The sequence below is a fragment of the Podarcis erhardii genome (assembly GCF_964252035.2).
Source record: "Podarcis erhardii genome assembly, chromosome: 4".
Classification (NCBI taxonomy): domain Eukaryota; kingdom Metazoa; phylum Chordata; class Lepidosauria; order Squamata; family Lacertidae; genus Podarcis; species Podarcis erhardii.
In genome coordinates this window covers 97,645,985-97,673,702 of record NC_138508.1, presented here as the reverse complement: position 1 = coordinate 97,673,702, position 27,718 = coordinate 97,645,985, and the positions used below count along the sequence as shown (strand labels likewise).

The following is a 27,718-nucleotide window of genomic DNA, read 5'->3' as shown; positions in this document are numbered from 1 at the left end:
TGAGACAGAATTTTCAATTTCTTCACAAAGGCTGAAAACAATCCTCATAAATTTAACAAGAGGATAATTTATGGAACAATGTGTTCTCTTCAAAGTATGTTTCTTCGCTCTCTCTAAAGGACAAAGAGGAAGTATTAAGATATAAACATATCTAAACAGACAGGCTGGCTCTGAGTCAACAACGATAGTTGAAAGCAGTGCTTCTCAAAGTGTGTTCAACAGGAGTTTGCCAGGGTTTCCTCAGTGAGAAGAAAGGCAATGGCGGACCACTGAGCTTACTCAAGATCAATGAGCTGTTAAAGGGCAAGGTCTCAGCTACACAGGCCACATGGCCAGGTTTGCACAGCACAGCGAACCAAACAATGGCTTATAGGGACTATGTGAACAGGCAGCCTTCCAGAAAGGGACTAATATCTGCTTTGATCTTCATTGGTCCTTTTTACTCCTGCACCGTACAGGGCTAAGCCATGAGAGTAAAGGTGAGGGATGTTAATGATTGGTTGCACTACTACCAAATTAATGAGGTGTTTAAGGATGATATGAAGAAAAATGGATTTGGAAATACCAAATCAAAATTTAACATTGAAATACTGAATAACAAATATAAAACATTGTCAAAAATGTATAAAATATTGGTGGAATGGCATCTGAAAGATGAAGAGGTAAAGTCGGTAAAGATTTTGGTTAAAATATAAAGTTAGAAGTTTGGGACAAATTATGGAAAGAAGGAATAAAATTTACAGTGTGAGAAAAATGTGATGAAAATGATGTATAGATGGTATATTACACCGGTGAAGCTAGCCAAACTCTATAAGGTAGATAATAAATGCTGGAAATGTAAGGAAAAACCTTTTATCATATGTGGTGGGAATGTAAGAAAGTGAAATGCTTCTGGGATATGATATATAATAAAATTAAGAAAATGTTGAAATATAGATATATTAAAAAAACTGGAAGCTTTTTTACTGGGAATTGTAGGTACAGACATTAAAAGACAAGATACTAAGCTTTTCCTATATGCAACAACTGCAGCAAGAATTTTATTAGCACAGAAGTGGAAACAAGAGGAATTTCTGACAAAGGAAGAATGGCAACTGAAGTTAATGGAGTATGTGGAACTGTCCAAAATGAAGGGAAGAATCCAAGAACAGCGGGACCAGAAGTTCATCAAGGACTGGACTAAATTTGTAAATTATTTGAAAGACAATTGTAGTCAATCAAACACGTTGGTAGGATTGCAAGAAGCTTTGCCAGGAAAGGTATAAAAATCACAGCAGAGAAGAATAAGAAAATATGATGCTTTGATGTTCTTGATTTGAAAGCAATGGTTAAGTAGTGAAAATGCAGAAATTTGAAATGAAAGATAGAAAATCACAAGGAAGGTTTGGAGGAAGTCATGGCCCTAAAAAGCCGAAATGTATAATATAAGTGGAGAGATTGTAATGGAAAGCATTATTGTAAAATTAATAAAAATGATATAGCAAAAAGAAAGAAAGAAAAGGTGAGGGAAAGCAAATGGGTTGGTTTGCCGTGCCATGTGAATCTGTGACAGTGAGATGGAACAGGCCTGGTTGCATACTCTCCAACATTTCTCCAATAAAAATAGGGATGTCCTATTCCTTCTCCATCATCATCATCAACAACAACAACAACAACAACAACAACAACAACAACATTTTATTATTTATACCCTGTCATTCTGACTGGGTTGCCCCAGCCACTCTGGGTGGCTGTCAACATATATTAAAACATAAGAAAACATTAAATAAGGAATCAGGATGAAAAAAAGACAAAGGACAAATGGGACAGTTCAGGGGCATATTTTAAAATATATGATACTAAAATCAATCTACAAGGAGGGGTGATCCCATGAACAATTGCTGAATACAATGTGGGACTAGAAGGGGGAAATTGGGTGGACTAATAAACTGATATGCAGCAACACTAGGTCAATCTAGAATGCCATGGAAGGTCAGGTTGGGAAGTCAGAAAATATGTATGATGGTAAAGTAAGATGTGTAAATAGAAAAATGGAACATGTATAAACAATATTTTTTATTTAAAAAACCATAATAAAACATTAAACATTAAAAAAAATCCTTCCCTATACAGGGCTGCCTTCAGAAGCCTTTGAAAGGTTGTGTAGTTACTTATCTCTTTGGTTCAGGGGTCGCATAGCTCTGTACCCACCAACATTTCTCTGATGAAAATAGGGATGTCCTAAGCAAGAGCAGGGCATTCCGGGATCAAATCAGAACGACTTCTGTAAATCCAGGACTGTCCTTGGAAAATAGGGACACTTGGAGGGTCTGTGGTCAGCATTCTCTATGAATTGCATATGTGCCTATGACCTGGAATCCTTTGCAATGGTTAAATTAATAAAATTCAGTTTTTCTTGGTAAATAAAATTGCATAGAAATCATAAAAAGCAATTGCCAAGTATTTTACATCTTACATCTTATATCCTATTATTACTTAGCATTACCTGACATTTTCTGAAGGTAAAATTAAAATTCTTTGATTTTCGGAAAGCAGTTTATGTGCTTTTTCATAAAAAAGTAACCAAGCTCAATGTTGTCAGATCACAAATATAATAGCAGATTTGAATTCATCACACCCAGAAACGTATTTTGAAGACCCTCACTGAAGAATTTTTCAATACTTAAGTTTCACTCCCTAAAAACATATACCTGGGATTATTTCCCATTTAAAGGCAAATTTATCAATTCCACACTTTCCAAAGCAATAGGCAAATCAAAACTTAGCCATGATATGGCAGTCACCACCCCTTGCTTTCCTGCCAATTCCTTCTCTATTTTAATCCCTCCACACATCCAACACATGAGACATACTGTCCTCCATAGACACTGGGCTTATGATGCAGAAACTTTGGAGGAAATGTTTTCCACTTGTTTCCCCCTTTTCTGTTTGTATTTTTGTTCTGTCATGCCAGACAGAACAATAATCCCTGTTTCTCGGAATCTGGACTTTGATCATTGCCAATTGAAGGTTTGTTTGTTTTCCCCTTCTTGGAAGAGAAACAGAAAATAATGCAGTATTTTTCCAGTTTATTCCCCTGCAATATCATATGTATGGATTTTCTAATAGCGTAATAAACAAGGCTCATTTTCAGTAGTGAGAGGGAAGAAACTAAAGGAAATAGAAAAAAACAGGAGGTAGATGCTAACACTCTGGGCACTCTGCTACCACAATTTTCCCTCTTCTAATGCGCCTCATATTACCGCACACATTCCTTTTAATCACCTGTATTTATAATAACTATGTCTTTAAAAATAGCTCTTTCTGAGGTAGAGGCCTTTATGCTCAGCTCAGGTCAAATCCTGTATGATTTAACTGGCTGGGGCTGATGGCAGATGTAGTCCAAAACCTCTGGAAGGTACCTCTGTGTTAGAATGTTATAGAAGACCATTATTATTTCGAGGAAGTTTAGGAAGCATGCAGTGATGCTCCTTTCACGTCTAGAAAACCTGTGGGCTGGGCTTTTAAGTGGTTAATTCTCTTTTATTTCATAAAACGTTAGTTTTTCGCAGCTAGCTATATGCTGAGGCAGCGTTGTGTAGGAATCTTAATCTCTAAAATAGGCCTCTGCTAATCCCACGCTGGCACCTGGAATAGGGGAGTGCTGGCTAGTTTTATAAGTTATCTAGTCTGGCTGCCTGCCAAGAATGAAGCAGTCTTTGGTGAGAATGGATGTGTCATCCAAACACCAGATTTGACCTATGCAACCCCAACAGCAGATAAGCCTCGCAACCACCTCTCCCAGAGAGAATTTCAGTGTAGGCTAGATCCAGAAACTGCTAAACAATAGCCAAACTTCAATGTCCGTCCTCAGGAGTCACGCCAGCTGATGATGGAATTCCTGGCAACCAGAGGGGCATGTGATAATGGCAACACTTTGTACCTTTTTTTGATTGGGGGGTATTTAATAAAATCTTTAGACTTCGCCCTTCATTATGCTTTGAATCCAAAAAGAGCATCAGCTCTCCGGTTGCCAAGGGCAGGAAGAAGAAGAAGAAGAGTTTGGATTTGATATCCCACCTTTCACTCCTCTTAAGGCAGGCGTGTCCAAAGTCCATTTCGGGGGCCTAATCTGGCCCGTTGGTCCATTTAATCTGGCCCCTGTGGCAGTTTATTTCCTGGGGTAAAATCCTAAAAGAAGCTCAACAACTTGAATCCTACAAAAAGCTCAAGAACTTTGGAGTGAAATCATAAAAAAAGCTCAAGAACTTCAATCCTTAAAAAACGGTCAACAACTTTGATCTTTGATCGGCCCTTTGGTTGGCCCCCACAGCCCTTTACTTCATCAAATCTGGCCCTCTTTGAAAAAAGCTTGGAGACCACTGCAGGAGTCTCAATGCGGCTAACAATCTCCTTTCCCTTCCTCTTCCACAACAAACACTCTGTGGGGTGAGTGGGGCTGAGAGACTTCAGAGAAGTGTGACTGGCCCAAGGTCACCCAGCAGCTGCATGTGGAGGAGCAGGGAATCAAACCCGGTTCACCAGAATATGAGTCTACCGCTCTTAACCATTACACCACACTGGCAGTGGGATTTGCCTGTACTTCATAGTGGCAGCTGGCAACCAGCACAGGTCGGGCCAAGGACACAGCTGAGCCACTATGGAGACTGGAAGAAGCAGATGAAAGGCAAGGAAAGCTATTGTGCCTAATGAGCAACAACAGGAATGAAGGAAGCGATAGAATAGGCCAGGCCAGATTCCCACCATTCCCCTCACCTTCATTGCCCACCCAATGGTGACCACCTAAATGGTGTGTGGTGTTTTCCCCACTATCAGGAAACCCAGGTACAGCTTTTAATGGGTTTACTGGATGCTTTGTGGGGAGAAAGGGCCGCTCCATATGTACAGCTAGAGAATCACTGCCAGAGAAAGACTCTAATGGTTAGGTACACCTAGTTCCTAGTGAACTTACAGGCATTTGAAACTGTTCTATATATGCCCCTTATGGGACAGATACGTGGCCCCCATTTTGCTGTATTTCTGTACTTTCTCCTTATATTACAAAACCCCACCCCACTGTGTTCATCCCCACCTTAGATTTAGTTCATAGCGGATTAAATTATATGCATTTCCTTCCCCGTTTTGTCTTTCATGTTAGGTATAGCCTATCCTTTGTCCTGATGGATAGCTTTCTAGCCTTCTTTTTTAAAAAAAGAAGCTCTAAGCGAATGAGCTGTAATGCAGAAGAAATTATATGTGCAGAGAATGAGCTCCTAGACATCAAGAGACTCCCAATGGGCTACACTTCATGCATCAAGCGTGGTACCTTTGGCTGAAAGAAGAAATGCCCTGCTAGCAATACACTCTGAAGACATGTTAATTTGGCTTGTTAGATTGTGGTTAAGTGATTAAGTTGGGAGCAAGGAAATCCTTGGTTCCAGTATCACAATTCACAGTCAAGAAGTCAATGGATGGCCTTGAGGCCACTAGGGCATGTTCCTGATGCTTACTGGGTCAAAGATCCTATTGCCATTATGAAGAAATGGGCAGACTGCAATTCTCCACCATTCTCACAAGTGACATGGGCACTAAGTTTCTGAGCAGGGTCAAATCACTTGATCCTTCTGTTTCTTTTGAGGCATACGAACCACTTGTTTCAAGCTTCTGTACAGATGAACATGTGCATGGAAGACGTTTCATTTTGTTCTGTTTTTTATATATAATTTTTATTAAATTTTCTGTTTTACCATTTAAAGTACTCATTTTTACATCCTTAAAATATTGATGACTTCCCTTCTTCTATTTCCATGGTTCATTTTACAGAACACAAATCCCTGCATATTTTACAGAAACTATACCGTTCAGTATTCCATTATGACATCCATCAAAACTTATTTAGGCTGTTGAATTTATCTTAATGCTGCTAGCGTTTTCAGTTGTACACAGTTGTTTCCCACACATTCAATAAATGTGTTTCCAATCTTCTCTAAACGTATGTGCTTCTTGTTCTCTTATTCTATATGTTAAGTCTGCAAGCTGTGCATATTTTGTACTTGAGCTGCCATTCATACTTGAGCTGCCATTCTTCCTTGCTCGCTTTCCATTTTTGGGCTAGCAAAACACGGGTCACAGAAGTAGCATACATGAATAACCCTTTTTGACCCCTGGGAATTTCAGTCTGAATTATCCCCAACAGAAAGGACTAAAAGCAGTTTCATTTTGAGAAGGCGGTATGCAGTGGAACTTTTGGGGTAGAATTATCAGAAGGCTCAAAATAGATTATTCTAAGAATGAGTCTCTTCTAGCAGAGGTACAACGTCCCCCACTATGCCCTCTTAAATTTTGGCCATGTCTTGATTGGTCAAGAAACCAGTCCACTGAGAATAATCTGTCTTCTCCCAATGTATGGACCCTTCAGTTGCCTTCTTTTAAGTAACTGTAAAAAAACCAATCTCAGATGGAAAAGAAGAAATGCAAATACGCCTTTTGTTAAATTTAGAGAGTTTGGGACCATTTTCCTTGATGCTGGGAGTCTTTGTGACCAAGTGTGAAATTCCCTGCTGCAAGGGATCTTACACACCTTTATTTTTATACAAGTTGTAACACATTTGGCAAATGCCTGTCATAATATAAAATATGACAGCTTTTGCTATCCTACACGCATTGTATATCTACTATTGTTGCTAGAGTTTTAAGTGGTTCAAGCCGTCCTGAAGGTCACATTTCTTTGCACGAGCGAGTACTGGAAAGGCACCTCTGTAATAATCAGTCCATTTGCAAATATATAGATTGGTTAGGATTCAGGAGCCAAAGCACATAGGCAGGCAGTGTTAACTCAGAAGCCTTCAAAGGACCACAGAATAAATAACATCTGACTATTTTTTCCACATGGGAGGGGTGCATAAAATTCTGTTCAGTGGCATTTTTATGAGAACTTTCTACAATGCAGTTGGGGGAGGGGAGAGACACAATATCTCCTTCTTCCTCCTTCCTCTCCCAACCGCATATTTATTTGGGGTTTATAGTCCAGACTAAGCATTAGAGCAGGGGTGAGCACCCTTTTCCAGCCGTGGGCTGGTCCACCATTCCTCAGACCATGTGGTGGGCTGGACTATGTTTTTTTGGGGGAAAGGAACGAATTCCTATGCCCCACAAATAGCCCAGAGATGCATTTTAAATAAAAGCACACATTCAACTCATGTAAAAACATGCTGATTTCTGGACCATCCGTGGGCCGGATTGAGAAGGCGATTGGGTCACATCCGGCCCCCAGGCCTTAGGTTGCCTACCCCTGCATTAGAGCTTGTGCCTGCAACTGTTTGGGGCTCAGATCCAGATAGGGTTGGCCCTGAATCAGCCCAGGTTGAGTTGAGGCCAAGCCAAAGCGCCATATTGGGTCCCAGATCAGGGGGATGGGTGCAGCCCTAGTTCTTATATTTGCAAAGGTGGAAATTTACTTCATGAGTTGGGTTGGGTAAAAAGTCAGTACAAGCCACATTGTGCAGCTTTACCTCAGAGGGGAAAGTATTGTTCTAAAATGAATTTAGGCATTTTTCTTATGGACCAACCCACCTACTGTTACTTTTTATATGGCTTAGACATTTGGCTCAAATAAAACATTCAGGTAGGGCAGAATGCTTGGGTTAACCATAACAACATTTTATAAATACCACTTTGCTCCAGGGCTTTCCTCCTTGGAATTCTACATTTGCCATATATTTGTATAGCGTTAAACTGCAATATTTTGTTGCCGTGGCAATGCCGACCACTGTACTCTCACTTAGGGATAATAATATTTAATTATGTGAACTAACATTTCATTCTTTCATGGACATTTCCCAAAGTGTGCACTCCAGACCTGGAGACAATTTTGTTTTCTTCTATAGATTATTTTTGTGTTCTACCTATTCTGATGTCTATTGAGTTGTTTTTTTAAAACCTCTCTCTCTTTTACTGCTGCACTGTCACTCTCAGTCACTGCTTCTGGAACGTATAATGTGCAGACTAACATAATAGTAACAGAATTTTTGGAGTGCAAAATCCAACTTTAGACTGATAGCTCCCTACTTGAGAAGCTCAGTAGATCTTAACAGAGCTTCCCCACTGCTTTACTCAGGACTTTAGATCACCTAGGGCAGAGCTTCTCAACCTGTGTACCCCAGCACCTTTGGGTGACCTGAATACTGTTCAGGGGAGCCGCGGCTTTCCTTCCTTCCTTCCTTCCCTCCTTCCTTCCTTCCTTCCCTCCTTGATGCCGCCTTCCCCTTTATTGCTCCATCCTCCTCTCTTCAAATTACAGTGCTCTTCTCTACTATGTGCTTACATAGACACTCAACTAATTTGTTTGTCACACAAGCCTTGAAGGAAGTCTGGTGGCCTATGAGTTATTGGAGGGTCAACTCAGTAAAAGCACCCCGGTTGTGTAACACACTTCCTCCCCTTCCCCCCTGGTGCTGGATTTACGTATAAGCTAAACAAGCTATAGCTTAGGGTCCCACTCTCTTGGGCCCCCCAAAAAAATTTAAAGGAAAAAACCCCCCAGGTGTACATTTCCAAAATATAAGATAAAAAACCAATAAAAATAAAACAGCAACAGTGTTTTGTGTTGTGTAGGCTCCTGTGATGTAAGTAATGGGCATATATAGCATATATTCAACACAAAAAACAGTGACAATTTGTTGTTGACAAAGGACAGCTGGACATATAAATTAGCTTAGGGCCTCATCTAACCTAAATCTGGCCCTGCTCCTCCCTCCCCAAGGATAGGTGGGGAACCTTTTCCACCCATTGACTTCCTTCCTTGCTGATCAATCTCCCCAGAGTCGTATGCCCAGTGATGGTTGGAGCTAGCGGCAAAAAGTCAGTGGAGCAAGAGATGTGAATGATCTTTGTAACTGCAGCCAGGCAAAAATTAAGAGGTATCCCTGCACAAAGCTCGCACACCTCTCCATCAGGCAAGAAAAAGGCATTATCACAGTTCATCAACACATTCCAGCCTGTTCCAGAAGCCCCTAGGTTTGTAGAAACACAAATAGTCATTAGGGGGAGGGGGACCGAGGGGAGCAAAAAGGCCACAACCCAAAACAGAGCAATAAGGACTGAAAAAGTTCAGCAACTACGTTGAGTGTCTTGATTCGGGGAGGGGAGACTAGGAGGAGATTCTATCTGTCTGGCATTAACCCAGAAGTAACTGCAAGGGTGGCTGAGTTTTTGTCAATTGGATCTCTTAAGAGTGGTGAATGGCACTGTTTAGCGGGAAGAAATCCCAATGAAAATCCTTGTTATATTTTATGTGGCTGTTTATTTGTATATATTTTAAAATTTTATATATGGATGTTTTATGGTGGCCTATGCTTGCAATGCCTAATAAAGGTTTGGCAAAGGAAGGAAGGAAGGAAGGAAGGAAGGAAGGAAGGAAGGAAGGAAGGAAGGGGGAGGAGGGGAAATGAAACCGAATCTCCTGGCAAAGGGCATGACTGCCCAGAACACTGAACATGAGCACTGCGTGCTACATCCCATAATATGTGCATGCACATACCATAAAGTCCATACATGTGTAGATGGGATTCTTTGTTCTTTTCCTGCACACTTTGAAGAACCCAGGAAATGGTTTGACGCTGTACGCCAGACAGCAGAATCCTTTTGTCAAGGAGGAAATGTTATCTTTATTATTCTGGTCTGCCATTTCTTTTATGCTCTGCGATTCATCAGCCAGCTGTTATTTGTGCAGCATCCTTCAGCTCCTCAATAGGACTATGGCATTACAATCAGCCTTCATTATCTTCTCGGGCTCTTATATTAGAACCAAGCACAGAGGAAACACTTTGTAATTGCTCTAGGCATAGTTCCTACATGTTAGAGATGCCATCGATTGGATTAATGAATATCACTTGGTTGCGGGGGCGGGTGGGAAGGTTGAAGAGGAGGGAGAAAAGAATCGGCAACAGTAACCGTGCCCTGCAGATGGGTTGCAATGCTAGTGGGTGGGGGGGAAATCCCATCAGCAATTAAGTTTGTTTCTTGTAGCAGCAGATGTGCCGAGACTCTCACTGAATATTGAGTACACTTGAAAGGAACTTGGAGCGGGAAAGAGTGGGAAAATAGATGAAGATTCCTTTCAAAGAAGGTCCTTGCAGGACAGGACGGCTGCCCTGGGAGTAGCTGGCTTTACGAGTACATATTGTAATAGTTGTTGAGGGACCATCTTGACATCAGGAGTGGAGGGCAGGCGATTTCCTTGGTTAACAGACGGTGGATGGCTGGCCAGCTGGCCAAATGCAAGCAAGGTAGTGGCACACAGGGCTAAATTCATTTAGCCCTGGGGTAGTCAATCTGTGAACCTCCAGCAAGGATGGGCAGCTCCCAAGAATTTATTGGCTCTTGCATTAACAAGCAGTCTCTCTTGGAATCAACTTCTTGAGATTTGTGTCTTCCCTGTAAAAAACAGCTCCCATGTTTGTGTGAGCCCAGCAGAGGCAGCTTTGTGCAGGCTCCCCAGGCACCTCTGTGACTTTGAAAGGAGCACTCTGGGCATGTCAACTGAAGCACCTTTGACCCTGGAAGCAGTTGATTCTTAAGTTTCCTAAACCGATAGCAAAACAGGCACCAGGGAAAAGACAGTGGGAAGAGCTGCCCACAGAGGAACAACCTGCTGATTTGATACCTGATTTGATTTTGTGGTTTTTTATGTGTTGGAAAAGGGACACGGGTGGCGCTGTGGGTTAAACCACAGAGCCTAGGAGTTGCAGATCTGAAGGTCGGCAGTTCAAATCCCCGCGATGGGGTGAGCTCTTGTTGCTCGGTCCCTGCTCCTGCCAACCTAGCAGTCCGAAAGCACATCAAAGTGCAAGTACAGTGGTACCTCGGGTTACATACGCTTCAGGTTACATACGCTTCAGGTTACAGACTCCGCTAGCCCAGAAATAGTGCTTCTGGTTAAGAACTTTGCTTCAGGATGAGAACAGAAATCGTGCTCCAGCGGTGTGGCAGCAGCAGGAGGCTCCATTAGCTAAAGTGGTACTTCAGGTTAAGAACAGTTTCAGGTTAAGAACGGACCTCCAGAACGAATTAAGTACTTAACCCGAGGTGCCACTGTAGATCAATAGGTACCGCTCCGGCGGAAAGGTAAATGGCATTTCCGTGCACTGCTCTGGTTCGCCAGAAGCAGCTTAGTCATGCTGGCCACATGACCCGGAAGCTGTCTGCGGACAAACGCTGGCTCCCTCAGCCAATAAAGCGAGATGAGTGCTGCAACCCCAGAGTTGGCCATGACTGGACCTAATGGTCAGGGGTCCCTTTAACTTTACTTTATGTGTTGGAAGCTGTGCAGAGTGGCAACGCAGCCAGATGGGCGGAGTATAAAAATACTACTACTACTACTACTACTACTATTATTATTATTATTATTATTATTATTATTATTATTATTATTATTACTACAGTGGGACTTTGTAAGTCGAATGGAATCCATTCTGTAAGTTTCTGCAGCCAATAGGAAGCTGCAGAAGCCGTGCCAGACGTTCAGGTTCCAAAGAACGTTCCCAAACCGGAAAACTAACTTCTGGGTTTGTGGCGTTCGGGAGCCTAAACTTTTGAGTTGCAAGGCGTTTGTCAACTAAGGTACGACTGTATTATTATTATTATTATTATTATTATTATTATTATCCTGATCATGCCCCTCTTTTCTTTTCTTTTTTAGCCCTCTGTCACTTTAACTCAAAGCAGGGTTTATTTGTGTTGCACTGACATGTTTTCTCTGCTTGAAAGATGTTTCAGATGATATTTAATAATTGACAGAGACCTGTAACACATGCACCGCAAACCATGGGTCATCATTAGTTGTTTAAAAAACCTCTCTGCATTATGTTTTTCATTAATGATGTGAATCCATGAGATTGCTATGGTGATGTTGGTGGAGCATCCAGCACGATCAGTTTTGGGTTGGTTAACTTCAAAAGGGCAAACTGTAAGTTCAGGAACTCCAAGTTTTGAAGCTGAATTGGGTTCAGCTTTCCATGTTCAACATTACAAAGCTGGGGACAAAATTCAACTGCACAAGCTTCATTTAATTGTGCGGGAAAGGGAACTTGCTCTCTTCTCAGACAGACAAAGATGGGCAAGCACCTGCCTCATAGATTTTTCAATTAAGACAAACAAACCAGGAAACATATGGTGATAACATCATGCAGCAAATGGCATAAAATATAACAATTTAACACCATTGGGTGGGGGAACCCAATGATATTATTTTTGACAACGAACAAGACCAATAGGAGAATATAACAAGATGTAAACTGCAATGGCCTGTGACCAGTGGCCAGTTCATCAAAGTGACAACTGAACTGGTACCAAACTGTGAACTAGATCCTCAGTTGTGATCTATTCGCACACTTTAGAATATATGCAGGGGCTGGCTTCAGACTTTCTGACAAATGCAACTAAATCAGAGGCGGAGTCTCACGCATTTATTATTACAGTTATCAATGTATGTACAGAGCAAAGGGGACTAGGAATTTGTTGGGCAGGAAACTTCTCTCAAGAAGCCACTAGCAAAGACCTCTGACCTTTCTGAATCCTGGCTCACAGGCAACCAAGGCTCAGGCTGCTGCTTGAAGAGTCACAGTCAGCTTGGCTTGTTCATTGCATTGCATCATGACATGAAGTATTTTCCTGGCATCAGAGTGCATTAAAGAATTCCTATAACAAAGAGAACTAAGCTGGTCTTGAACTGATTGGGAGAAGCTACCCTGTGGGGGGCTTTTAATCACTGAGAGGCACATGCAGTGGCACTGCTCAACAGTTTAGTACATCAAGTTCAGAAAATTGCCATACGTGTTCAAAACAGCGATGTAATTTTTAGCCAGCCAGAATATAATTAGCTGAGTAATTGTCTCCTTTAAGGCTGAGACAACAGTCAGACAGAGTCATCCGTTTCAATAATTGGATTCAAGTGGGTAATTCTTCAACTCAATGAACTTTTTTTCTTTTTGGTAGAAGAAAAGCCCCCTGTGTATTCTCACCATCATTTAGCTTGTTCATTGTTGCAGCATTTGGAGATGTAGTTGTGAGCCTGATTAAGGCTGCAATCTGATACACACTTGCCAGGAAGTAGGTTTCCTTGAACTAAACAGCACTTACATCAAAGTAGAGTTGCATAGAATTATGTTGCAAGTTACTGTTCTGCTCTGCTGTGCTGTTTAGGTTCTGGAACAGAATAAATATATAAAATATACAGTTGTACCTTGGGTTACAGGCGCTTCAAGTTACAGACGCTTCAGGTTACAGACTCCGCTAACCCAGAAATATTACCTCGGGTTAAGAACTTTGCTTCAGGATGAGAACAGAAATCGGGCTCCGGCGGCGCGGCGGCAGCAGGAGGCACCATTAGCTAAAGTGGTGCTTCAGGTTAAGAACAGTTTCAGGTTAAGAACAGACCTCCGGAACGAATTAAGTACTTAACCCGAGGTACCACTGTATGTCCATAAAAATATTTTCTCTCTCTCTCTCTCTCTCTCTCTCTCTCTCTCTTTCTCTAGCTATTCTTTATTCCCGGTTAACATTTAATAGGGGACAGAACTGTGGGGTTCTAAAAACATGTATTTAGAAGTGGGAACAGATATTTCTAATGGCAGAAAGATTCTGGGTGGGGAAATCAGGTTCTCTGAAATCCAGTTTTTGGAAATCCAGTTTGCCGGATCCTGGGATGGTACGCAAAATATGATGAGGTCAGCATGAGTCCTACTTTATAGAGGACAGCCCACTTGTTGTCTTGCTGAATACCAGTTTAAAGATAAATAACTATAAGGTAAGAAGAATTAGCACCTGGACAGCAGACTAAGGAGGCTCATAGCTCACCTGGTCACTGTATTCCCCCACTGTGGTAAGATGTATTGTATTTTTATTAAAATTATTGTAATTATTTCTAAAAATACATTAGCACATGCATGTTTTATTCAAATCTGTGTCCCTCTTTTACCTTATTTTTGGTGACATATTTCCTCATCTTTTGTTCATGTGTAACAAAGGGTAGGTGGGATACACAAACCAATAACACTCTCCTGTTGCCTTTCGGCGGAGTGTTCTGGGTACAAAGTGAGGATGGTGGATCTGCAGGGCTCATGGGCCTTCTGCTCGGTTTGGTTTCCTGGCAGATGCCCACTTGGCACCTGCTGAAATAGACCTTCATTCAACCTGACCTCACCTACAATTTCTTCAAAAAGCATTGAATCAAGGTAAAGTGTTATTGGATGAGATCAGTAGATATCTATCAGTGCTTTTTTATGAAGTGAGTGGTACAGCAGTGATTTTTAAAAATCCCACCTGTTTCACCTTTGCCAGCACCGCCTCCTTCCAAGAAGGTGTTTTGGTATCCTCTCGTATTCTACTGCGCGGACAGGCGGAGTCCCCAGATCCCGAGTGGTCCCCCCGTCATGTGGAATAACGACTCTAGACAACGTGCTATGGGATTAAATTGGCCACAACTTTATTAAATTTCAAATGTGGGTAGACCTTGGCTCAGGCATTGGGCGTTCTCCCTCCCCAGTCCCCAGCCGGGGACCTAGGGAGCATCAGGGTTATGGGTGGGTAGGGTGGGAGAAGCTCTGGAGCCAAGTGAGGATTACCAGGTAAGATCCACCCTCTATTGTGTGGGCAGGTAATCCCTCCCCCTACCCGGCCTGGTTTCCCTGGCAACGCTTCCCCCAGGTGGGATTGGACAACTCACTGGGGTAGGCGGGGACCTCCAGGTATCCCACCTGAGGGAAGGCAAAGCCTATGCTGATGGGGCCACTCCAGATCCAGGGCTGCACGCTTCCACGCAAAGGGCGCCCCCCGTTTTAAGTGGGGAGCGGTCATTGTGGGTGGCACTGTGGTCTAAACCACTGAGCCTATTGGGCTTGCCAATCAGAATGTCAGTAGTTTGAATCCCCGTGACAGGGTAAGCTCCTGTTGTGTGTCCCAGCTTCTGCCAACCTAACAGTTCGAAAGCACACCAGTGCTAGTAGATAGATAGATAGTGCTGTGGCGGGAAGGTAAACGGCGTTTCTGTGCACTCTGGTTTCCATCACGGTGTCCCAAAGCGCCAGAAGCGGTTTAGTCATGACCCGGAAAGCTGTCTGTGGACAAACGCCGGCTCCTTCGGCCTGAAAGCGAGATGAGTGCCGCAACCCCATAGTTGCCTTTGACTGGACTTAACCATCTGGGGGTCCTTTACCTTTTTATCTATTGCATGTTTTTAAAATACATGTTGAGTTTGGGCCTGTGAACCTTTTGGTGAAGGGCAGGATAGCAATACAGAAAACGTACAAAATAAGAAAGGGCTTCTTATCAGAAAGGCACCCACTGCAAGGCATCGGAAGGCAACTGGTCTGTCATTCACAGATGCACAGTAAATCTTGAGCCGGCCCCACTATTTAGAGTTAACTTGCTGCCACAAGTTTCTGTTGTATGTAAGCCACCAGTGGGATGTTCAAATCAGTGACGCAGAACAAAATGCTTCTCCTTTTCTTTTCTTTTGCTGGTACTTTCAGTGCCACTGGGCTCTGCAATCAACCTCTGTGTGAGCCTTATCTATTTTACCCGCACTGTTACAGAGAAAAGGTCAAGTCCTTTTTCTTGGGTACTTTTACACTTGTCCTTTCAGTTTTGCAAGCCTGATCGCTTTGGCCTTTAATATTTCTATGCCTTTAGCCTTTTCCCTTTGCCTGTCTATCTGTCTAAATCTCTTGGTTTTGCATATATATATATATATATATATATATATATATATGGATAGCAACTCAGCTGTTCTGAAAACCATACATTGTCTGCCAACAAGACAGGTGTAATGGCATAATTTCATCTGGAGTGGAATCTGTAAGGTATTGATATGGCTTTTGTTCAAGCAGGCAATAAAGTGGTTTTAAATGGAAATCCAGTTATATATTCTACATGGCAAAAGGTTAATTTATATCAACTTCATTCATAATCACATTTGTCTGCCCCACTACACCTTGATTGAAAAAGGCTTCATGGTTATTTTATCTCATTTGTGTATATGTTATTATGATGATTTAAATAACTGAATTGTAACGGTGCATTGGGTGGTATAATTGATGATCTTCAGTCACTATATTTAAGTTGGTAGAGTCACACCAACAGCAGCAGCGACACCCGAGGCCTGGAGAATGAACATTTCCCATAATTGTCCCCTTCCCTGCAAGCTTTCACAAGCTACTACTGCCTTTAAAAACGAAGCACATGTTTATTATGGATTAATTTTCTCTTATCGTCGATCACCTTGGTGGCCTGCTGTCATAGAAATAATCTAAATAAATAATACAGCATTGCTAATACTTCTAATTGAGTCTTTTTGTACCATGATAAAGTCTGAAGGCACATGAAGTAACCCTCTTGTTGAAGTTAAGGAGGTCTGGATCTGATTAGTGTCTAGTTGAGTAACTTCCTGAGAACTGTATGTACATTCTCCTGAGGAGATAGGCAGGATCGAAATGTAAATATGTACATAAATAAATTTCCCTTGGTTTAGTAATACTGCCCAGTATATGTGATAAAATAGCTTACAGAAATACAGTGGCTACATTTTTCCTATCTGTCCATACTATTTATCGCTATAATTTTACACATTTACATCATATACCATACTTTCCTAGTCCATTTCTCTATCACAGATTTCTTCTTATTTTTCCATTTCTTTTTTCATTAGCACACTAGCAGTATCAAGCTAGCGACCCATTGTGCTTGCAATCTTGTGTACACTTATTTTTTAAGTATTAATAGGCTGCTTTTCCGGCAGATGAGTTTAAAGGCAGCTTATAGCATTTTTAAAATAAATTTAAAAAATCAGATGAAAACATCAAATAAAAACCAGGAACACAGAGAACAATATTTTATCAAAATAAAATTTGCTTCAGTAAATTTAATTCAGTGGCGCTTAGGGGGAATCCTATGCCCAGATCCAACAGGATGAGCAGTTTAATATGCCGTGTATCTCTGGCTCAGCCAGCTTAAAGTCCCCAACCTCAGCTCAGCTGACATTGTGCCAGCATAACTTAATAATTCCTGCTCATTTGGGGATCAGCTAGCTGAGCCAAATTGGCAACCCAGCACAACACTATTTTAAGAGCTTGTTTCCCTTCTGCCAGGCTTAGGCAGAGCAGCAACCTTGCTTCTGAAAGGCATTTGGGTCTGATGTAACTTTACACTGACTTGACTTAGAGTAGCTAGCTCTATGTCAGCTTCTAGCACATAGAATTGCTCCGCAACTTTCTAGGAAGCATGCTTGGAGCAGGGCCATGTCTCTCTGTGTTGTGTCTTTATCCTGTCACTCATGTAATTCAGCAGAATTATTTATTGCATCAAATGGTCATTTCATTATTAATTTGCATTCATCCTTTCTACATTCCTCTATTAAGGAAGAGTTGCAACTCAGAGAAAGGACAAAGCAGACAATCTAAAGCACATTGTCATTTTATGACAACACAAAACAATTAGCAAAATCTGATAATCCATTCCACATATAGTGTTAACAAGAAAACATGCTTAAAAATCAGCAAACAGTAAAACAAAATTACCCCTGCCAATTGCAACAAATTAAATAATGACAAACATCCAAGGAAAGATCTGCAGCAATAGAGTACAGTGGTACCTTGGTTCTCAAACACTTTGGTTCCCAAACGCCAAAAACCCAGAAGTAAGTGTTCCGGTTTTTGAATGTTTTTCAGAAGCCGAACGTCCGATGCAGCTGTTGGCTATTGTTTCTGGGATGCCTGCACCAATCAGAAGCTGCACCTTTATTTTTGAACATTTTGGAAGTCAAACGGACTTCCGGAATGGATTAAGTTTGGTGCTTTTGTTTTTGTTATTTATTTTGCATATTTGTTTTTGAGGCTTTTTCGGTTCATTTGTTTTTGTGACTGTGTGGAACCCAGCTCAGCTACTGATTGATTGATTGATTGACTGCAGAAATAGATAAAAGCCCCCATCCAAACAATGACTATCATCAGTGCAGGTAAGACAAAATTGCAATTTTAATTTTTATCATCACACAATACTGCCTTATTTATAGTACAGTACATTGAGTATTGCTTTCATTTTATGGATCAATGGTCTCGTTAGATAGCAAAATTCATGTTAAATTGCTATTTTAGGGGTTGTTTTTAAATGTCTGGAATGGCTTAATCCGTTTTGCATTACTTTCTATGGGAAAGTGTGCCTTGGTTTTGGAACGCTTTGGTTTTGGAATGGACTTCCTTAATGGATTAAGTTTGAGAACGAAGGTGCCACTGTATACGTAATTCCAGAGACCTTGAGCAGCCAGTTCATGCCTATCTTATCCTGACTACACAGTCCCATGAGCCCCAGCCAGGGGTCTGACTACAGGTCCCTACAGTTGTCTGACTACAAGTCCCATGAGCCCCAGCCAGGATGCCCAATAGTTAGTGGGAAGTGTGGTCCCACAACATACGTTGCACACTATGTTGTCTACCCCTGAGGTAATTATTATTGCCATATGACAGATGACAGGCTGGGTTTGAGAGACAGGCACTTTTGAAAGTTAATCTCAACAGCTCATGACGTGGCTGAGATGTGAAATGAATTTGTTTCTGAGGACTATTTCTAGGGTAGCTGAGGTCCCAGCCCTCCATGGAAATAGCAACAGAAGGGTATTATGTAAGCACCCACTCATGAAATTCCAGGCACAGTTCCCATGGTGGATTCTTATAAAAACATGTTGTGGGAATAGTTCTGCTGAAGGAATTGCATAGCAATGAGCTGGCATCAGAATCTCCACAGGGCTCTGTGATCACTGGCACACCGTTCCCTCCCTGGCACAAGGCCTCAGGAATCCCTCGTGGGAATTGTGGCAGAAATCACTCCGTGGTGGATAAACATGCTGTGGATAATTCTTCAGGAAAAGTTAATAGAGCAATAGTCAGTAGTTAAAAACGCAACAGTGCATAATCTAGAGAACCAAGTTATCCTGACTGAAATAATCCAACACAGAGGGAGGCTTGCGACTGAGTCCTGACTTACACAGTTTCTCCATGATATTGCATTTATCAGGTCTATTTCTTGAGCCAGGGACGGGGTGGCGCTGTGGGTTAAACCACAGAGCCTAGGACTTGCCGATCAGAAGGTCGGCGGTTCAAATCCCCGCAATGGAGTGAGCTCCCGTTGCTCAGTCCCTCTTCTGCCAACCTAGCAGTTCGAAAGCATGTCAGAGTGCAAGTAGATAAATAGGTACCTCTCCAGAGGGGAGGTAAATGGTGTTTCCATGCGCTGCTCTGGTTCACCAGAAGCGGCTTAGTCATGCTGGCCTCATACCCGGAAGCTGTACGCCGGCTCCCTCAGCCAGTAAAGTGAGATGAGCGCTGCAACCCCAGAGTCGGCCACGACTGGACCTAATGGTCAGGAGTCCCTTTACCTTTGCTTTATTTCTTGAGCCCAGTGGCTTAAGGTGTGAACCAACTCCACTAAAAAGCAGCATAGTTGAGGTGATGTGGTGATATATTATTATTATTATTATTATTATTATTATTATTATTATTATTACCTGTCCTTCACCAGCAGATCCCAGGGCAAGTTACAGCAATTTGAAATTCAGACTTAAAAACAGTTTAATAACTTACAATAAAAAGCTGTATAGTGAAGAAGCCAAATGTGCCTCTGTGGGGAGGGACTTACACAACTTAGAATCACAGAGTTGGAAGGACCCAGAGGATCATCTAGTCCAGCCCCTGCAACTCAGGGGCTGCCGGAGAATGGTGCTCTCCTGAGGCACCGCTTCAAACATCGGATGGAGGTGGAACAACCTTTGTTGATCTTAACACCTGGAAATGTCAGTAGGGAAGGAGGCAATCTTTCAGAAATTTGGATCCTAAGTCATTTAGGGCTTTATACACTATGAATTCCACTATGAAAGTTCTGCCTGCCCAGTTATATCTGGGATGGCCTGTTCATGCATGCAAGTTATCATGTTATATTACAGTTTGCTTCTAATGAAGATCATGCATGTTTAAACACTGGTGTAAACATTGTGGTTAGTGATAATCCAGCGAATTCACACAAATGAACTCAAACTGATATATTATGAACACATACCCCATGCATAGTCTCCAAATGGAGTCAGTCAGTCATCATTCATTCATTCATTCATTCAACTGCCCTTCATCTGTAGACAGTCTACAGTCTAGGAGTTTACAGTCTACAGTCTACAGTTTACAGTCTAGGAGAAAGACCACAGGTGTACAATGTCTGTTAGGGTTGGCTGTTCAATGCATGCATTATCTGTGGGGCTTGCAGACTGCCTAGAGACTAGTAATACAGAGCCTGCACATATTAACTGTGTACATGTGTGGAACATCTCTGAATAATCTGCATTTGCAGATACTCATTGCTGATTATACATGTCTGAGTCACATGCAGCATCTCTTGATGTTATTCAGTTTGTGCACATTCTACCTTCCTGCACATTTCCAAGGGAGGTTGGAAGTGTTCCGGTGGGAAGGAAGGAAGGAAGGAAGGAAGGGTATTATATGAACTTTGTTAACACAATGCAGCCCCTTAAACTATCTGAAGCATTACCTGGTAACGATTTTAACTGGAAGAATCAATTCAAGGCTGGCTGTACAAATTGCCCTGCAGATTTGCTGTTCATTGCAGCTGATGATTGGTGGGAGTTTTCTTCTGGTCTTCTGGCTGATGCTCAAAATGTGAGCAAGGCACATGGAGTCTATAAAGCAAGCTTTCTGTGGCTGACGGATGTTGAAAACGTGATGGAATGGATGGGTGGGGGGAATCCCGGCAGGAGGTATCTTTTTAAAAAAGAAACCTCCTAAAGTTACCTGCTTGTACATATCAAATGTAGCCTTTAGCTAATTCTGCAGAAAAGTAGCACTCATTTGTTCTGGTTCCCTGACTGCAGTGGTGCCCTCTCTGAGTCAGAACTTGTTTCCCAGCGGTATAGAAGAATTCTCTACGCAGTAAGCACCTGAGATCTGAAAGTGCTGGAGGTGGAAATTCTGCAACAGCAATAAAAGAAAAGCCCAGCAGTTAACGCTCCCACTCATCACGGAATGCAAACCAATGCAGCAATCAGAATTCCCACGAGCAAAGCGAGATGAACATCTGCTCCCCTTGCTTTACAGCCTTCATTTTTAAATATAAAATCGCTCCCTTGAGATGGCTTGCAGCATTGCAGAGCTCAATAAATTACATTCCTCTGCGACATTCAAGCCAGTAGACAATGGGCAGCAGAGGCACACCCCATCACTTCCACTTGTTGTCACTCTGGGGTGTGTGTACACACACAGACACACACACAGAGAGAGATAGAGAGAGGAGAGAGAGAGAGAGAGAGAGAGAGAGAGAGAGAGACTGATAAAAATTAGCATCTACTATCTTATGTAAATAGATACATGCCTATCAATAAATCACATTTGTATCCTGCTGGTTTTCTACTGTGGCTTCCAACAGTTCTGTGAGATAGCAACTGGCTCAGTGTCTGCTGGTTTATTTAGTGGTTGACTGCATTATTATTATTATTATTATTATTATTATTATTAATAATAATAATTTTCATTCTACCCTTCCTCTGAAGATCACAAGGTGGTTTACAATTTAAAAAACACAAAAATTCACAATATAGGTGGACAAACTACCCCAGAGCACAACATGTTGCCCCTCCCCTAACACTCCAAGTATTGAACCAATGAATTCAAATTAGAATAAAAGGGCTTTAGATTAAACATTCAGGAGAACTTCAGGAGAACTTCATGATGGTGCAAGTTGTTCAACAGTGGAATAGACTGTCTCTAAAGCTGGTGGACTCTCCATCATGAGACGTTTTTAAGTAAAGGCCGAATGACCAGTTATCAGTGTTGCTGCAGTGGTGAATTTCCTGCATTGGGCTAGATGAACTTTGAGGTTCTCTCCAGCTCTATGATTCTATGTCTTTCTCCAGTTCCTGTCCATCACACTATAATGTTTTGCAATGCTTATGCATGTTATCGCAGTAACTCCTAAAACAATGCTATAAGGTAGCTTGGTGTTCCTTCCCCCATACAGAAGAAGAAGAAGAAGAAGAAGAAGAAGAAGAAGAAGAAGAAGAAGAAGACACACTCCTGGTCACACTCTTGTCAAGCTCCCAGAAACAGAACAGGAGAGGTGTTCATTAATGGAAGAACTCATAAATCCTTTTTAAAAGTAAGGCGTAAATGCTTGTTGTGGTTGGTGATCATAAACCTAGGCTTGAATTTCTGAGGAAACTCCTCAAGATGTGTGTGGTTCCCTCCCCAATGAAATACAACAAAATGTCCCCAAAATATTTTGGCTGACAACCACTATGACTAGTTCAGTTTCAAAAAAATAAATAAATAATGAGGATATGGTCTGTGTGGAACGAGATGAATGTTCAATAGTCTGATGCATAGTCTTTTAACAAAATAATTCCCAAACTGTGTTCCAGGGTCATGCTAGCATTCATGAGAGAAATGCAGGAAATGATGAGAGAGTAGCTTAAATGTCAGCCATTCCTTATTCCCTATAATTCACCTTACGTGGGTGAGTGAAATAAGCTTGCCACCATTTCTGTCCTGGGCAGTGTGACTGGTTCATTTACTCACTCCTGATGGAGAGGTACAAAATTATTCACAGAGGAGGCGGCCAGCTATGTCTCTGCATGAATCACTGATCGCCTCTCCCTATTTAGATATACACCCAGCAGTGTGATTCATGCAGAAACACAGAATGGGGTGCTCCCAAGGAGAGGTGCTTCTTACGCTTACACGCTCTAAAAATAAATATTTTGGGAGAATGATTGAAGTATGCTTCCAATTTTCATGTGGACGCAAAACTTTATTTTCAGAGAAAAAATGAGCCTCTGCTACCAGATGCTTGGCAAACACTGTACCAACATTATCTGACAGATAAACTGAGACTGAAATCTTGAAACCTTGTAAACATTCTTGTAGATGGTTTAAAAGCTCTTAAAATGGATTAGTGCTGTCCATCATCAAATAGATGTTTACATTTTCATACTAGGTGAAATAAATTTGGAGTCCGTCGAGCCAGAGTAAAAATTCTAAATAGATTCTCAGTGAATTGTTTCCCCCACAAAAACCTCAAATATATCAAGTAAACACCAGTCTGAAGGCACCTATCTTTCTTGGGATTGTTTCTTTCTGCTTTGTAATGAAAGCTCCCAAGGGAGAAATTATACTAACTTGGAGCTGTGCGATGACACGTTCTCTTCACAGCTACATTTGTCTTGTAACTTAAGCATGTTTCACTCTGTCTCCTGGCAAGACATTAGGGATGGAGAATCTCTTTCACCCTAAACAGGCACATTCCCGCATGGCAAGCCTTACAGGGGTCACATGCCCCTGGCTGGAAGAGCCAAATAAAATGGCGTACAACACATACCCCACCAAACACATACACTCACATGCATACAACACACCAGACCACGTCCACATTCAAATGCACACATAGCAATAAGGTGTGTGTGGGAAAACATTTCACCTTCTTTTTTTAAGCCTGAATGCTGGATTATGTGTGATTTTAATGGAAACAATATCCCTTTCTTACCTCTTGAATCTCCACAAAGGTATTCTACCCACACAGCAATTAGCACAATGGAACAGCATTTCTTTGGCGCCCATAGAGGGATGCTTTCTACCTTAATCATTGTGTGTGAATTTCAGTGGGGTTGCAGTGCATGGGGAGGGGAAGATTAATTGCTGTGGGGTTTGTGAGCAGCAAGGAAGTCCCAAAGACTATACCCAGCCTTTGAATCCATGGTCTCCTCACCTCTGTAGTCTGTAGTGATAACATTGCAATCAGTGTTTCCATCAGTTAATGCGGAGTTAAAATTAAAATTTAGATGTACGGGTTCCTTCATGTATTTTTGTTTGGGTGCTAAACAAGGTCTGTTGTGTGTCAAAAAGTATCTTCCGTGCACTTGTATCAAAGGTAAGCAATTAATAGGGGCAGAGGTAGTCAACCTGTCTGGAAGCCTTGCAGCTTTGTAACGTAATTGGCTTTCCAGAACAGTTCTTGGACACTTCTGAAATATGTACTCAGAGTGCATACAGTATCTCCTAAATCTTACTTAGAGCCCATAGCCACTTCAAACAAGTCTGTAGCTGCTCTCTAGCTGCAAGTGGGATATCGATCTTCTTTGTAGCTCTTCTTTAAAAACGGACAAGGCACCAACTCAAACTCCTCCTGTTGGATGACTACAACTGAAACATAACTAGTTTATAGGTTCAAGGCATTTAGCCTTTACAATCATCCTTGTTGTACCTTTGCCACCACTGCTCTGACAGCAGTTGCAGGCAAAATAAAAAAATAAAGAAGGAGCTGTGCTATATGCATATTAGGAGAGACTTTGGGGCTACCAGATCCAATGTCCTTCCATTCTCCCAACACACTCCCAGAATAGGCAGAAGGAAGATGTCAGCCCTGGAGTCGCCCTCCCTTCCATCTGTTGTTTGACAAGCATATGACTAGCAGGTCTTTGTATTTGATGGTTCCTCCAACCTTGCCTGCACACATTGCTCTGTCTACAGATATAGGTATCGGGGTGGCTGGAGATGTTTCTGAAACTAAAGCAAAACGTCCCACTGCCGCCCTCACAATTCATCCGTCTGAAAGTCTGTTCCATCTCATATGAAATAGTTTCAAATAGTACTTACAATTTTCCTCTCTCGCTCGGTCTCTAAGAATTTCCAGCCACTTGGAGTGGCTGTGAAGGAAAGTGTCTGCTACAGGGATTTGAAACGTGTCCTAAAATGTATCTGGAAGTGGTAGTATGTTATGATGTGCTGTCCTTTCTACAGCCATTGTATGGCAAAGAAAGATGGCTGCCGTCATACACCAAAGAGAGTAGCCATATTTTCCTCATATGTTGTCACTTGAAGGCTACTGGGGTCATTGTATGGGGAATGCATGGCTGCCTCCATCAATATATGGGGACAACCATAGTTTTTCTTGTACAATTCTTGTGGGAGGAACAGCATGTCTTCATGTGCCACTACTTCCAGTGACATTGAGACACATTTTCAGCTTACACTCTATGCCTAGAATTAATAACAATAATGATGATAATGATAATAATAACAACAATAACAATAATAATAATAGAAGAAGAAGAAGAAGAAGGAGAAGAAGAAAAAATTGTTTTTAAAGGGGAAGAATGAAGACAGCCTTCAGACTACCTCCCTCCATTTTGACAAGAGTTAAGGATGGACGAATTCAAAGGGTGGATGGATGTGTCAATCTCTGAACTTTACTTTTTTCCAATCTCAAGTCCAGTTTGCCACATTTACATATCTGTGTTCCTCTTCTTTTAATGTTCTCATGAAAATTCATCAGCATTGTAGTGTGCACTTCTCCCTCACGGTACATTTCTGTCGCAATTCTGCCAGCTGCTCACATGTCTCCTGGTATACATGCATCTTCATGCATGCTTTCCTACAAGACCTGCATTTCTACACATTTATTTTGGTCGGGAAAGTGCAGCACAAAATTTGCAGAATTGTGTGCATTTCAAAGCATACCTGGATTTGGGTTCACAAACTGTTGCAGGTAGTGTGAATTAGCGAGGTTTGAAGTAACATGCCTAACAGGAGTACAGTTTCTGGAAGGTTCCACATTCTGATCTGCACTTTATTCCAGGAGCTGCAGATTGGGCAAGTTTACTATGGGATGTGTTGCTGCACAGATTTCTCAAGCATCTATCATACCAACTCACCTTAAAAGTTATTAAAATGACTCATTCTTCAAGGAGCTATTTGAACCTTGTTGCCTGCTGTATGATCCTAGAGCATTTCCATTATCATCTGAGGTAGCCGATTAGCTCATTCCTAGTCACACACAGGCAAAATAACATGCCACAGTATCAACTGAGATTATTGTCACGGGCCACAGAGATACAGAAGCCTCTTTCTCATAACCTAACTTGAACTATATGTTCCTTGGTGTTGTGGCAACTATATTTTCCCACAGAGGGTTTATATATATCTATATCTCAAAACAATAATGTCTGGTTCTGTGCCAGTTGGTCATTCAAGCTTTGCACCAGTTCATCTATTTTTGCTTTAAGCACCGATAATTGCCTTTCAAACATTCCGCTAAGAATAACCTGACCACAATCTAATTTCCAGATGCGACTTTGATTGCGTTTTGCCTCATTGCTGCTTGGCAATGATTAAAACCCATTTCAAAAACAGTGACCTAATTGGATTCCATTGTTGTCCTCCCATCCTGCCCCCTCATTTCCAACAAAGAATCCTCGGCGTCTCCTCCTGATATGAACCAGAAACCTTTGATTTTTGAGTTTGTTGGTTTTAGAACAGAGCCTGTGGGAGTTTGAAGTTGAAATGGTATGGAAAGTCCATTGCTTCACCTTGGTTAGATTGGGGAAAAGAAACAGCTGACAGGTGTCTCTTCTAAGGCAAGGTGACATTGTGGGTTTGGGCTGCCATTAAGGACTGTAGACTGGGAGACATATGGATCCGACCCATTAGCATGGAGTCCACTGAGATGTTCTCCTGCCCAAGCTCCATTGAAATAAACCTGTGCAAGAACATGGTAACATATGCATAGATTCTATTCATTTCAATCAGGCTGGAACAGAAGAGCCCCTGGTTAGAGCTGAGTCAAAGCTTATCACACAGCACATAGCTGAACAAGAAGTAGTAATCACTACTAACTTGGATGACTTTAAAACAGGATTAGACAAATGCATGGAGGATCCATGGCTGTCAGGCTTCGGGGAAACGGCTTCTTTCCTCCCTTTGGCCATGGATAAGCAGAACAAAGCGAAAATAGTCTCTTGCCAGTTAAAGAGATGTTTAATGTTCACAGCGAAAGAACAAAGACTCCATTCTCGGGGGAAAGGTGCTCCCAGTTAAGGTTTCCACCCACTTCCCCCGAAGCCACCCCCATCACTTCCTCATCTGGCAACCTGATCTCGCAACTATTTTGTCTTCTGTGTAGCTACCTTATCTGCTCTCCTTGACCTTGGACTGATCGGTTGGACACTTTCTAATGAAAGGGAGTCTGTTAATTCTCTCTCTCCTTGTTCATCTTCTCCTACCTGTTCCCCACTCAGTTCTGCCCAGCTGTTGTCTTCCGAACTATGTCCCTCTGCAAACCACTGCTCCAAATCTATACTGCTCCACTGCTCCTGGGCAGCTTCAGGATCCTGGTCAGAAGCAGGGGGAGGGGGAGACCCCCATCATTCCTGAACAGAGTAGCTCCTGTTCAGCCTGCTCTCTGACAATGGCTATGTTCTAATTCCAATGTTGGAAGCAGAATGCTTTTGATTTCCTGTTGCTGGAAATCACAAGTGGGGAGGTTGGTGTTGTGTTCAGGTCAGTCTTCTGGGCTTCCCACAGGCATTTGGTTGAGATGAGAACAGGAAGATGGATTAAATGGGCCTTTGGTCTAGTCCAGCTGGGCTCTTCATATGTTCATATCAGAATACAATTTTCCCTGAGATTTGGTTTCTCTTTTTAAACCCGCTCCTCAGCCTAAAAAAAAAAAGCTCCCAGAGCAGCTTATATACAATCATTTGGAACAACGCACTCCCTGCCTGAAGGCTTACCATCTAAAATACAGTACACAAAAGGAAAAAGGGATGGGGAGAAGAAAAAAGCAAAGTCAGATGCCAGTTCTTAAAGTTAAATGGTAGTAATTGCAATGACCAGCTGGGCACAGTTCAGGGGAAGGAGGT

General features: G+C 41.9%; 1 long non-coding RNA gene across 1 annotated transcript; it reads right to left on the bottom strand.

Annotated features, from left to right (window-relative positions):
• Positions 1–20,491: 20,491 nt before the first annotated feature.
• On the bottom strand, positions 20,492–27,235 carry LOC309340464. Its single transcript, XR_014156004.1, has 3 exons — positions 26,984–27,235; positions 25,733–25,844; positions 20,492–20,999 (listed from the first exon to the last, which is right to left on the bottom strand). It is a non-coding gene; the product is annotated as an uncharacterized lncRNA (long non-coding RNA).
• Positions 27,236–27,718: the final 483 nt, after the last annotated feature.